Source organism: Eurypyga helias, unplaced genomic scaffold (assembly GCF_000690775.1).
Source record: "Eurypyga helias isolate BGI_N326 unplaced genomic scaffold, ASM69077v1 scaffold83, whole genome shotgun sequence".
Classification (NCBI taxonomy): domain Eukaryota; kingdom Metazoa; phylum Chordata; class Aves; order Eurypygiformes; family Eurypygidae; genus Eurypyga; species Eurypyga helias.
In genome coordinates, this window is record NW_010241718.1 from 89977 (window position 1) to 104405 (window position 14429).

Consider the following 14429-nt stretch of genomic DNA (forward strand, 5'->3'; position numbering starts at 1 on the left):
ACACTATCTTAAAAGAGATTAGTGAGCAATTTATTAATTTATACCACTTCCATTCTTCCATTCTTTTTTATTCAGAGGAAAGGAGGTATCAACCCTGTATTTGGCATTAAGTGGGAGCTTCACTTCTTCATCTAATCTCCACAACAAAGCCTGTAGACACAGTGATAACTCAGGGAATAAATGCAAAGGTTATTTCATCCATCCTAGTGTCAAGATAGGTGGCTTCAGTTTCTTTTCTGAAGAAATGAAGAAATTTTCCCACATTCATTTTCATTTAGCATTCCTCTTTTTGGCCTGTTAATATACTAAGTGGGATAAACAGCTCCTTCAGTGCTGCTTGGAATGAGCAGTTCTACCCTAAGCAGCTACAACTCTTTCCATATTTTACCCTTTTCTCTCTGCATTTTCTTCATATAGCATTGCTAAAATATAAAGACATATTCTTTTGCCTTGAGTTTAAGATCTTGGAGCAATATACAGAGTGATTCCCAATTAATCTTTCTCAACTCCATATTCTTACTGCCATGCCCTCAGGCCAAGAGAGTAATTCTCACTCTACAAAGGGTTTCCATTTTGCTACCTTATTTTACTGAACAGCTTCAATAAATGGTTCTGAGTCAGGCTGCTGGTCTTCCTTTCAATTGGTTGTTTTCAGTTCATTATCTACATGAGGTTTTCCAGAGAATTTGTTGATACCCCTTCACTGGAACTCTTCAAGGCCAAGTTGCATGAGGCTTTAGCATCCTGATCTAGTGGAAGGTATCTGTCCATGTGTGGAATAATTACTGGGGGTGACTTAAAGTAAACTTATATGAAAGGACTGGCATTGTTCACACATTAAGGACAGGCAGGATATTGAAGGGGTTTTCAGGGTGGAGTGCAGTTGCAGCTGGTATGCAAGAAATCCACTCCATGGTGGTTCCCTGAACAATACTGCCTGTACAGCAGCATGGAATGGAGTGAACATTCTGTGGCCAGGCTCTGTGAATCATCGCAGATATGGGAACTAAGTGGTGCTACAAAATGATAAGCCACGTATTTGCCACCCTAGGCCAACAATCTGTCAGTTTTTGACAAAATGCTGTCCTTTGTGTGAACTTCTGATTAATCTCATCCTATAGATACCTAAAATAGGTTGGATGAACTGTGCAGTTCTAAAAAGATCTATTTCTCTTTAATCACTACAAAAGCGCCAAGATGATTAGGTCATTCAGGTGAGTTGAGCTTCACAAGAAATAGCTATATTTCATTATTTTAATGTCCTTATTAAACATACAAAAACATTTCTTCTAAAATGCTGAAACTAAAAGTTTTTTCATAGATAATGTGATGATATGAGCCACAAGCATGAGCCAGTGTAACGATTTTTCTCTGCAAATTACTTTTAGATATTTCCCCATTCTTTAGTAGGTGCAAGATTTGGTTATCATTGGCAGTGGCATGTGATTGACAGATGAAACCTTCCTGATTAAAGAATGTACTTGTGTGTGGTGCAATAAACATTCCATAAGACTGATATATAGTTAGAAAGCTACATGAGAGATTCATTCTCCACTACCTTCTATTGCATAAAGAGGAAAAGATTGTCAGGAAGAGGTAATATCTTATAAGAGCATCAGATAAATTGGGGTGAAAGGAACTTTTGGACAAACATCTGTATAGCTATCTTCACTACAGATGATGTCAAGACTGTGATAAAACTATCATTCTGACTTGCCATCATTTCATGGAGTCCACTTAGCATTCAGTTTTGCACAAGTGTGTAAATAGATACGATGCAGCGTCAGAGAATCTTATCTCTTCTCTCCTTTTTGAAGTACTACTTCTGTAAGATGATGTGCCTATAAAGGTCACTAGACCTCCTCATTAATCAGAATAAGGGCTTCCTAAATGGTGCAAAACAAAGTTTAGTGTGTTTATCATTTTACAATCTGTTTGCAAAGTATACGTGGTGTATACACTATGTCATTCTCTCCTCATCCGCAATATTGATCCCTGAGGACTTCTGAAACATCACTCAAGTAAAGAGTAAAAGAGATGCAGCCACAAGGTTTAGAAGTTTGACAAAAGCATACCATAGCCTGCCTGCACTTTCTCTATTCTTGCTTTGAAATAGGACTGAGTAGCACAAAACATCTTTCTGTTTTTCCTTTAGGTTATTAATACTTCACATCGCTCTAGATTATTTACATATATATAGATATAGAGATACCATTATAGGTAGATTTACATTGGGTGTCAGGAAGAAATTCTTCATGAAGAAGGTAGTGAAGCACTGGAACAGGCTGCCCTGTTGCAGAAGCTGTGGATGCCCCATTCCTGGAAGTGTTCCAGGTCAGGTTGGATGGAGCTTTGAGCAACCAGGTCTTGTGGAGGGTGTCCCTGCCCATGGCAGCGGGGTTGGAACTAGATGATCTTTAAGGTCCCTTCCAACCCTAACCATTCCATGGTACCTTAAAGTATCCATTAACAGAGGTTTCACAACTCCTTTGCTTTGTAGGCTGCAACAAGTTCTCCAAAAGGAGCTACAGTACTATAAAAGTCACTCTCTACTGAAAGAGTTTTTTCTAAACATTTTTTCTGCAGAAAGAAATGAATTCATAATTCAGATTGAGATTTAGTATTTAGGAAGAGTCCAAAAAAAAAGTTTGGGTGTTTTTTTTTTTAATTTTATTTTAAGCTTAAAATACCTAACCCGTAAGATGATTTACTAGCCTTTGGCATTATTTTGACTAAGATAGTTTTAAAAATACCTCTGTTGTACTGCTAAATACGTAGTATGCGTATATCAGAGCATTCACATGTTAAAATATATTGATCGGCATTACAAAAGTTTGTACAGTTGTGTGTATGTTTATAAATAAATAAAATAATACTACTGAATAAATAAATATATGAAGTTTGCCTAGAACTTCTGTATATAACATAACATTCAATTAATATTGCAGTATGCCTGAACCGCCTAGCAAAACCCCTCAACCCAGTTTGAGCATATAAGATCAGGATAATAAGAAGCATGTAAGGCAGTAGATCCCGCTGATCTGTTAGCAACTTAAAAAACCTCAAACTGAGCATCTGGATCACCACAACCACATTGCTATACCAAATACTTATCACACTAGTCAGATCTGTTCTTATCTCAACTGTCTTGAGCCCCAGGTTGAGTGCCAAAAAGAACTGGCTATGGTTTAGCCTTATCTGGCAATTAAATACCACTCAGTTGCTCACCTACCTCCCCTTCTTCAGGAAGAGAGTTGGAGGGGAAAAAACCAAGGAAAACTTGTAAAAGTTGAGATAAGAACTATTTAATAAATGAAAATTATAGTGATACTAACAATACAAGTACTAATAAGTAATTAAACCAATAGAAAATAGAACATATAATATAGTAGCTCACCACACGCCAACCGACACACAACAAGGTCCCAAAATAGCAAACAGTCCCCAAGCCTAAGAGCTCCAAAGCAGGAAGAAAAGCCTCCCAACCCCCAAACTACTAACAAAAGAACCTGCTTCTCTGCTAACAACCATACCAAGAGCTAACAAAAGGAGCTAAGAACCCAGCTATCAGCTAGCCAAAACACTTAAGATCCTCCTACCCCCAGGCCAACTTCACGCCTTCCCAAACTGTGCATGTGCACCCCCAGCCTGACCACTGAGCCTGACATACCACACCATGGAACGTAACAAAACCTCTCAGCCACTGTGGGCCAGCCAGCTCTGTGTAGGAGAGGACCTATTTCCTGCCTGAAACCAGCACACTGTAACAGGAGAATAAATTAGTTAATTATTTACTGTCTCTTCTCCACATCAGGCTGGTCTAGATCAATCACATTAAATTTAATGATTTTGTCCATTTACTCTTTTAAAATAAATATCATAAAAGTATATAAAGTGTCTCTAAATCTAGCATAATTTTACAGTTATTTTTGGGCCACCGTTCTCCAAATGTGGAAAGACTTTTTCATCTGTCAATAGCACTATTTTAAGTTGAATTGCCTCCTTCTTCAAGAGCTTCATGCTACACACATACTGAGCCTCATTTCTCTACCTGTAAATGACAAAACAGCTCTGCAAGTTATAAGTAGGAAAAAACCAACTTTGGTGAAGACATGGTGAGTACACAGCTGTACATACAGAAATTTCTTAGCCTGTGCATGTGTCAGAAGATATAAGTGCCTTACAGAAATTTATGGCTTTTTAAAATCTTATTTTTGAGTCTCTGAGGGAGCATTTATATCAATAGAGGAGTTCAGATCAGTCTATTTGAAACTCAGACCTAATTAAATATTTATTTGGGCTGAAGTGTTAGATAAGCTAGTTTTAGAGAACATAACAACTTCCTGTCCTGGGTATCAGAATTCAATTTCCTATTTTACACACAATAGACAGAAAAAAAAAAAAAAAGAAAAAAAAAAAAGAACAAGAAAACTACATGCAAATAGATATCTAAATGGAAGCAAAAATATAAACCCTAAATTTAATTAGGTTTAACACCTAATATAATTGAGACACTAAACACTTCATTTGTTGTATTGTTTAGATTATTCAGATATTTCTATCTAAAGACCGCCTTGGAAAACTGATATTGAGTTTAACTTCCAATAATTATTACTAATTCAAGTCTTGTACATCTGTTGTAACTTGTCATAAAGGATCTGTTGTCATGAAATCTCATTGCTGAAATGTTGCAACAGAACTTCAGTGTAGATGTGAACTTTCACAGTGGGGAAATATGGTCATGAGTGCCACACAATCACAGTACTTGGGTTTACCTGACGCTGAAATGAGCCAGCAGTCAGAGAAATTCTGCCAATATTCTTACTGCTGAGAAAGATTATTGTACTGGCAAATTGCTGCCAATTATCTTATTCCTGACTTTCACTATAGGATTATCAGAACAATGAATGGATAAAATCCAATTAAATTAAAAGTAAAACAACCAGAATACATCTTGATGATTTGCTATCACCTCCTGACACTATTTATCCAACATGATTTGTTTTGTCATATTTGATATAAATAATCAGGAATGCAGAAATACGAGTTGTCAGGGTAAAAATTACTGACGTCTGTAATCTATGTAGACGATTAATTACAACTTCTTTCAACTCAGTTTAATTATGATGGGTACTCTGGTTACTATCTACATTAGTAAGTAGTGCAGGACAGTAGAAGCAAATCTGGGAAGTGAAACAATGAACCTGAGGACATGATGTTCACACTATCTGCACTAAAGTGTTTTTACTTTGGACTAGCTTTTATGTCCATTAGTAGATGTAGTAAGCTAAGTGAATCCCTGGAGCACACCTTTCAGTTCAGCTTCAAGTTCGTACCCTCCACAACCTGTCTTCAGTACAAAGGCAGAAGTGAGTTTTCATTGTGTGTCCCCAGGGAAAATTCTCAGGGATTCTATATAGTACAGTGTACTTTTAACAGAAGCTGATGGAGTTCTGAGGTATCTGCAAATGTTTTCTTCACCTATTTTGAAAGGAAGAATACAGTTTACTTATGATATACATGTGCATTAACACTGCATGTAAACCTACAGTGGCCATATGAAAAATAACTAACCTAAAATAAGTAATTTCCTACTCTTCATGAAGAAGTCCTAAGGTATTTTGAAATAATCTTTCTCCTAATGCCAGACAAACAAAAAAGTAAGCATCTAAAAGATATGCATTACCAACCTTTACATATTTGGTCCCTACTTGCAAACCCTAACCTTGAGTTCCACAGTAAGACTTTTATGAAGAATATGAGGAAAAAATAAGTTATGAGTTCCTGGTGTAGACAGTGGACAAAAGCAACAAAGACACTCTGAATTGTGGGCTATGGTACTCACCCAGATTTTACGTAGCACATACAAGCCCACTGTTATTAGGGACTAGAATATAGGTCCCCTATGAGCACCCAAGAAATTAGGCTACCAGGCTTTATTCTTTCTTTTTTTTTTTTTAAAATTTCTGGCTTACTAAACCTTGTTCATGCTTTGGCACAAAGTATACTGTGGCAATTAACACTTTATCCTCGGAGATGGAATAGAACAGTTTTAAAACAGGAAATATTTGAATTGACAGTAAAATAAATACAATATCACAGTCCTTAATACTGTGGCCCACGGTGCACATTTTTACAACACTTTTGGGCAGGTTAACTTCATTTACAGGCTTTATATTGGATTAATTATTATTAATTATTTGTCAGTGCCATTCTGACTTTATGCCAAACCATATATAACTGGCATAAAAGCACAAAATGCTCATAAGTTTCCTTCTGTGTGATCTAGTTAATTTTAGAGGAATTCAATCATGATGGATGTTTTGATGCTGCACAGGTTCTTTTTATACGAAACCTCGGCCTCAGAGATGGTCCTGGAACACTGTAACTACTAAGTAAAGGAATACAGTAGTCACCAAGTTGTAAAAAAATGAAAAAAAAAAAAAAAGGGAATTTCTTTTTGTAAATTCAAAAGACCATGAACTTGTGTTGTAAATTCTGTGGACTCAGACATACTACAGTACAGGCTGTAGCATGAACTCCAAATAGAAAGTCTCCTAGACAAAACTGTAAAGACATTTTAAAAGAAATGCTAGCTGGGGTATTTGTAAAACTTCAGATGTCTAATATAAGTAAGAACAGGTTCAGAAAACACAATATATAGCATATCGGTGTAGGTCAACACTACCAATGATCTCAGCTCAGATGAGTAAGTTTATACTCATATAATTTCCTATTAATATTGCTGTTACACATGGGGAAATACTATCAAAACAGCAATACCACTAATCTCCATAAAAACTTTACAAGTCATGATGGGTTAATTATTCTAAATGTAAAAAACCTTTTGAGCTCAATATATTAAGAACTGAAGGATCAAAAGCACAGCCCATGGGACTCCAAATAGCATTTAATAATTTCTAATAAATATGTTATTTACTATACTGTAAGTATAGACTGGGTAGGCCCTGCTCAGTGAAAACACAATGTTCTCTTTTGATTTCTACTTGCTGTGGAAGACAGAGAGCATAAATTATGTATAATCTGAAAGTGACATAGTAACATATTTTGGGATGACTCCAAAAAAGAAGGGCAAATGCATATATAAATTCTATTTCTGTATATACAGGCAAATATTAACATATATTTTAATATTAAAAAAAGGTAATGTGAAAACATTAGAAACATCAAGAACTCTGCTACTGTTATCTTAATCTCAAGTAATTAAAGCTCATAAACATAATGTATACATTTTACACAGATTCATTTTTGAACTGCCAAAGGGTAATTAAAAGTATGAAATGGTACTTGAGTTAACGTTCAGAGCCTATAATGGATTTCTAAATGCATGTAAATGTCAACAAACACTCACTCTGCAGTTGCTGCATCTTAAACATCCATAACATAATCTATTTAATTAAACCAATGCAGTTCAAAATGAGAGTTCCTGGCATTTTCATTCTGTCTTGGAACCATTTATGTGCCATTGAAATCTACAGTTGTAGAGACAAAAAAGTCTGTATTACATACTGGAAAATGTGCCAATTACAAATTCTCTAGCTAATTAGAATGATAGAAAAGTCCATAGAAAGAAAAGTGTTTGGATAATGTGGTTGTAGTGAGGTATCAGAAACTTGCATGAATGTTCAAAGAACCTCGCATGACAAATGAGTGGGGGCTGTATGCACTGGGACAAAATTAGTTCCAGACCTCTTTCTCTTGGATATGTAAAGTTTTTGCAAGGATGGCTGAAATATTTTTCTGACTTGATGATTGAATAATTTACATTCTAACACAGATCATATGAAAAACACCAATGGAGCCACATTTTATCAAAAAATATTTCTACATGCTTGTACAGAAGAATGAGTTCATGGTAAGTAATGACACCATGCTGCTTTGTACCCTTTGGAAATTGAGAGGTACACTCAATTTCTCAAAAGCTCTGCAATATATTGGCAATTCACGTTTGACTGTAATAATGAGACAGTCATTTAATGGATAATACTTTCTAACAGGAGATTCAGAACTTTTTCTTGACACAAGCCACCCGTAAGAAAATATATGTAAACATGTAAAATGTAAAATAGTTGTCAGTAACAGGTCTTTTAAGCATAAAATGGAAAAGAAAATAACTTTTTAATGTAATTTCCTTATGTAATAAGTGTATAAGAATAAGTTTTAAGGCTTTTCCCCACCATCTGTGTCCTATTAAAAGACGACGTTATCCCATTTTCAGCTATAACATCCACACATACAAAAGAAAAAGAATTGAGAAGCAAGTTAAATACATGTAAACAGCCATTAGAAGACACGTTTTGCATGTGATGCTTTCATCACTGGAAAATACTTTTAGTAAATAACAATACTTGCAAGAGAGAGGTATGCAAATACATGTGCCTGCATCAAGATGATTACTGTACATATATAGAAAGCATACAAGTAAGCTTTGCAATCAGCAAGCAAACGAATAATTAATTATAATTTATACTCAATATATGAGAGGCAGGGACTAAACGTGACATTCTCTGTGAGTTTAAGAACTCTAACTTCAAGTGTCTATAAAGAGAGATCTTCAGGAATGTTCCATGCCTAAGACCCCTTTACAATCACTGGGGAAATGACTGATATAGTCAGTACTTAAAAACATTCTGTAGGCTACTTTTGAGAAGAGCACTAGTATGACCTTCTGCAGGGGGAAGTAAAGGAAAAGAAATAACACGAACGCATATATTTTTTTCTTGTGTTGTTTACTGCAAGGTACTTCAGCTTAACACCTACAAAATGCTTCAGTGATTACAAATGCATTCATTTCCTCACAGTCTTTTCTAGAATACTCACTATTAGAGTAATCATGTCATCATCAATATAAAGGACGTATTGAAACATAGAAAAAGATTTGTACAAGCTTATAAAAACCAGTATGACACACGTAAGACTGAAGTTAAAGATCTCTATCACCTGCAGGTGCTTATTCTTTCCCATGCTGACAGAGGAACAATGTGCACACAGCACCTGTTATTCTGGCTTGTGGTATTGATGCCCTACACTTCTGAAAATGAAGTTCTAAATACACTCTGGTGAACAACTTAAGTAATGAGAAACACATAAATCTTATCTACCTTTCATCTTTATGTCTTATGCAACTTTCCCCAGCTAGTAATTTTATGGAAGTAAAAGGAATAGAAAGAAATAGGCTTATAACATTCATCATCTTATACTATCTTTCTTCCAAATTGTCTGGTCTCTACTTGCATCCCTAATTCTGCTCATTTATCATATACGCATAGCTTTGCAGGGTGATTTTAATAATGTATATAAAACTTTGAAGGATTAACCTAAATTTTATTCTTAAATAACATTCTTACAGTTTTAAATAATTAGAAAAATAGCTTTGATGATTGAAAAAAAATTGTGTTTCTTATTTTTTGCTAACCTCCAATTATAAAAACGTATTATATACAAGGGCCACAAACTCAGTATGTTGAAATGTAAAAAATTCTCTCATATAATGAAGGCAGGGGAGACAACAGCCACATTCCTGCATCTGAACTGTTAAAATCTTTACAAATTAAATCTGGATTTTTTTTTTCCTGAAAATTCATGTTTTCATAAACTATTTAATTACAAAATTTAAATAAATGGTTACATTTAAATAATGGGGCATACACAAATGACTTGAAATTACTAATGTTAAAAAAAACCCAACAACAACAAACAACAAAAAAACCCTATACAAGGATTTAATTTTGTATATTACTATGAGAAGTATTGAAGAGAATAATATATTTACACTTGTGTTGCTTAGATTTTATAATTAAGCTGTTATAATATATACTCTCATATACTATTTATAGTGGCTTCCTAGAAATATGTTTTTTAAAAAAATATGAGAAAAAAAGTCCAGGCTGAGGTGGCAAAGAAGGTAAAGAAGTTCTGTCCTTCAAGAGAAATTCATGGAAACTATGTGTTTCCACTAAAGTCACAGAAATAATGCTCCAAATATGATCGCCTCTTTAATATTTAGTTATCATAATACTGAGGCCAGCACTTCTGAAATTATGAATTTAGCCGAGATCTGCTTGCAAATTTCAAGCACATACTATACCTAGGATATGCATACATACATCAGCAGATGAGAAACAGATGCACTTAAAAAGCCTACCTGAATTGGCATCACAGAAAAATCTTACTTTCCTATTCTAAAGATGTAATTTCAGTACAAATGCAAAAGAACCCAGGCATATGGACATCTTTGGTGATCTCTCTCACCTTCAAAGCATAACTGCCTTTTAAACTTTGTAACAGAAGATTTTAAAAAGCAGCTGTATTCTTGACAGCAGATGTGGATTATAACAGGAAAATCTACTGGCTTTAAATTGGATTGGAATCTCTTACCCATACACAGAAAAAACAGGAGTCCTTCAACAGATTATAACTGGATATTATCAAAGCCAAATTGAAATAACCTGTAAAAAATTACCTTTTTCACATATTCTAATACCTCATATCAAAACTCATTTTTGCTTAATTGAAAATAAGAAGTAGTTAACATCATCTGTCTTTCCAATCTCATCCCTCACAGAGGGATAATTCACTGATTTCAGGGTGATAAATTATGTAATGTTTTGAAAAATAAAACTTTTCTTGTGAAATGTTCAGACAGCGTTTTAAAGAAATGTTGCTCAACTTGTGAGTGTATATTTACAAAACACATATTTCAATCAGAAGCCTGTCTTTAACTCCAAGTGTTTTGGAGAAAACAGTTTAATAGTCATGGACTATTCAGCCTATACTCCTTTCACAGCATGCCTCTACTTTTCTATTTGGTGGGATTTCTCCTCTTTCCAGTTTAATTTTCACAACCTTCTTTTTATTAACACAGTGTCAGTTCTCCACTATATCCCTCTTTCCATGTTTTATTGAGAGCTTGTCTTGCTCTCTTCCTGTCTTACATGTTTGTCCTAGTCTTTTTATCTCAAACATCATCTTTTCTGACACTCCGTGGTGCTCTTCTTGCCTCCTGCACTTCTGCTCAAGTCTCCTTGTTTTGGCATTGCAGATTCCCTTAGTCCAAGCTGCAGACATGGAAACAAGAGGTGATCATCTGTTTCCTTCCTTCTCTCTTCCCTCCTCTCCAAGTCTGTCTTTATGTCCTCGGTATTGCAATCAAACAGCACTATCCTCACTTTGTCAGGCTATTCACAACACAGTAAGCACTGAGAACACTTCTAGTGGAAGGTGTCCCTGCCCATGGCAGGGGAGTTGGAACTAGATGATCTTCAAGGTCCCTTCCAACCCAAACCATTCTATGAGTCTATGAAATGATCTTTAAGGTCCCTTCCAACCTAAACTATTCTATGAGTCTATGAACACAGTGGTGTTCAGCCCCCACACAGTTGCTCTGTCTTTACCCCACAGTGGGATGGGTGAGAGAATTGGAACAATAACAGGTCAAGATAAACAGGTTTAATAAGGAAAAAACAACAAAACCAAACAAAAACACCAAACAAACAAAGCAAAAAAATGATACAAAAGAAATCGCTTATCAACAGTAGACTGATGCCCAAACAGTCTTCAAGAAGTGGACACTTTGGAAAAACTTTCCCAAGTTTTATTGCTAAACACGATGTCACATGGTACTGAATGGCAGATTGTTCAATTCAGGTCAGCTGCCTCAGGTCTGTCACTTCCCACACTTTTGTCCAACCTAAGCTCACCTGCTGGGGTGGCAGGGTGAGTAGCATAGAAGGCCTTGACATATTAAGGTATGGCTCTAAAAATACAGATTACACTATACTGATTACGATGATACAAAATTATGCTTAACTTCACCTAATTTCTCTGCATATCTTCTGTTTTCAAAAGATATTTTCATGTTTTCTGTTCATTTACTATTAAGATAAGTGGGTTTTTTCCTTAATTTTGGGGCAAACTTAAATTTTGTTTTCAAAAGAAATTTCAAAAGAGATGGTCATGTTTCTTGCTCATTTACTAATAATATAAGGTTTTTTCTTTAATTTTGAGGCACTGGGAACTTTGGTTGCAGGGGAAAAAAATTGTATTCAAACAAGCCACTATATGACATGTAAGCAGAGAAACAGGTAACTTTTTTTCTTTTTTTTAACAGAAATTCCTTAAATGTTAATTATATCCAAATTATTTTTAGACTGTACAATTTGTTATGTTACTTATCCTGTGAGGTAGACCCATAAAGAGGAAGTATTTAATGAATTAGCTTATTGAACCGAAAACACAAAACAAAAGCAAAACCACTGATGTTTTGAAATTCACCAAATTGGGAAAGCGTACTTAAGAGTTCTGTACTGAAAATCCTGACTGTCTTATTCAGGATTTTTTTCCTATGCTTTAAAACTGAATGTAAATTCATCCTAATCCTGTGAAAACTTCTGATTTTCAGAGAATATGATTTTTTAAAAAATCTTCCCTTATCACGTTGCCCTAAACAGAAATATCATTCAGTGCATAGAAGAAGCATAGCTTTGAGAATGTGGCTGAATTATGTAAATATTGAATATTTTGGAAGCAGAAGGCAGTTGCATTTTTAGGGGGCATGGAGGACACTACAATCATGTAATTAAACAGAATATCATAATTCTTGTACATAAGTGAACTGAATTTAAATTTCTATAAAGCCTTTCTTTTGGCATTTATTAATTTTTTTACACAGCTTCTCTATTCATGCAATACAGCTTACATTACTTTGGGGTTAGTCACATAATTATACTGCCCATAAAATGACTTGTGAATATATATGTACAGGTTAAGGCACACTCATTTAATGATTTTTACTTTTGTTTATTTTCATTTTATTTTATCTCACATTTTTGCTGCATTGTTCTCTTTGGAACTGACACTATACAGCCTGAGGCAAAGTCACTACATTTCTGAATTTGAGTCTGTTTGTGTGCTAGGATAATTGACTGAGTATGCAGTTTCAGAACATTGTTTTCACTGACATTCTTTTAACATTTTCAATTACTGTAGAGTAAGAAATGAACTAAATTAAATTTCAGTTCAGGATTCTCTTACACTAATTTCCATGTTTAAATTATTTATATATATTTAGAGCAGGCTACTTCAGATGCAGCCTCCATGACTAACTTTTACCATCCCTTGAAAGATGCAGGGGTAGAGAATGTTTATAATAAAGAACTTACTTAAACTTAACATTAGAACTAAGTCTTTGGTAATAACAGAATATTATGAGTGCCAAACCAATGCATCATGTCTGAGAAACGTAGTTCAGAATTTCTTTTCTTAAACTGAAAAGTGTATCTTGAGACCAGTGAAAGAAATTTTGTAAAACTGCTTAATATGCATGCTAAATATAGAAAATGGTAAATGCAAAAAAAAAAAAAATCAAACCTACATTTTAAAAAAAATAATCTATCCATGTACAATCCTAAATCTGTTCTTTCAGGAATACTAGATAGAGTTTGATGCAATTTCTATGAAGTTGAGCACAGCTCAAGGTCCTTAATCTTTCCCACTCTTCTGGCAGAAATTATAGCCATGCAGAATTCTGCTCTAGGTGCAAGAAATGGTCATGGATTCATAAATGGCCTAAGTTAATGTAATGTTAACAACTGAGTCTACACAAAATTCACTCTCTAAAAAGACAAATCCTTAGTGAGAATTTTTCCAGACCTCATTTCCATCTTAGCATAAAAGTGCAGGAAAACACCTAATTTCACATCAATGGGAAATGGAGGATGCAGACAAAAGACAAGTGTTGAGGAACTAACAAGGAACTTAATTTTTAATCTATAGCACTGAATCAGAAACAGTAGAGTGAAAATCCTTCAGAAAGTTAAAATCTAGCTGCAGAGTATACAGCAAATCTCTGAATGGTTTTCAGACTTTATAAAGGCTGTACGTAGTTCTACATGTTTCTGAAGCACACAGGCCTGTGTTACAAGGCAGAACATACTGCTGAGTGGTCCAGGGCAGCCAGACACATTCCTACAGATGATATCTGTCAGTATTCCTGCAGCAGATGGACCCTTCTACTGAATCATTACTATGTACTCCAAGGCTTACCCTGCAGATAAGTGAAGCTTTCTTCTGTTATATCCTGCACAAGACTGAGGAACCATGAAATTGCCACAGAGACCTAGATAAGCTGCTCCTAAAAAAGTAGTTGTGTGGAGAAGTACAGACAGCAACTTCAAGCTATCTCAGACAGGCATCCACTAGTACAAGGAACTTGGTAAAGGCCCTCAGGTCTGCGAGGAGTCCAAAGAACAGTTCTACATAGTGGTAAAATTCATTACACATCACAATCTCAGGATACTTTCTGAAGACACGGGCAGATGGTATCATGAATATAGACACCCATCTTCAAGCACCATGAGAAGAAACAAGTTTTGAGAGTTCTAGCTGTTACTGTGAGGGAAAGAGTATTT

At 35.1% G+C, this 14429-nt stretch overlaps 1 protein-coding gene across 1 annotated transcript in view; it reads right to left on the reverse strand.

Moving 5' to 3' along the window:
• The window catches only part of LOC104507513 (CUB and sushi domain-containing protein 1-like), a gene marked incomplete at both ends in the record, with an annotated part of 113400 nt that overhangs the window by 85595 nt on the left and 13376 nt on the right, over window positions 1-14429 (reverse strand). The window lies entirely within an intron of this gene.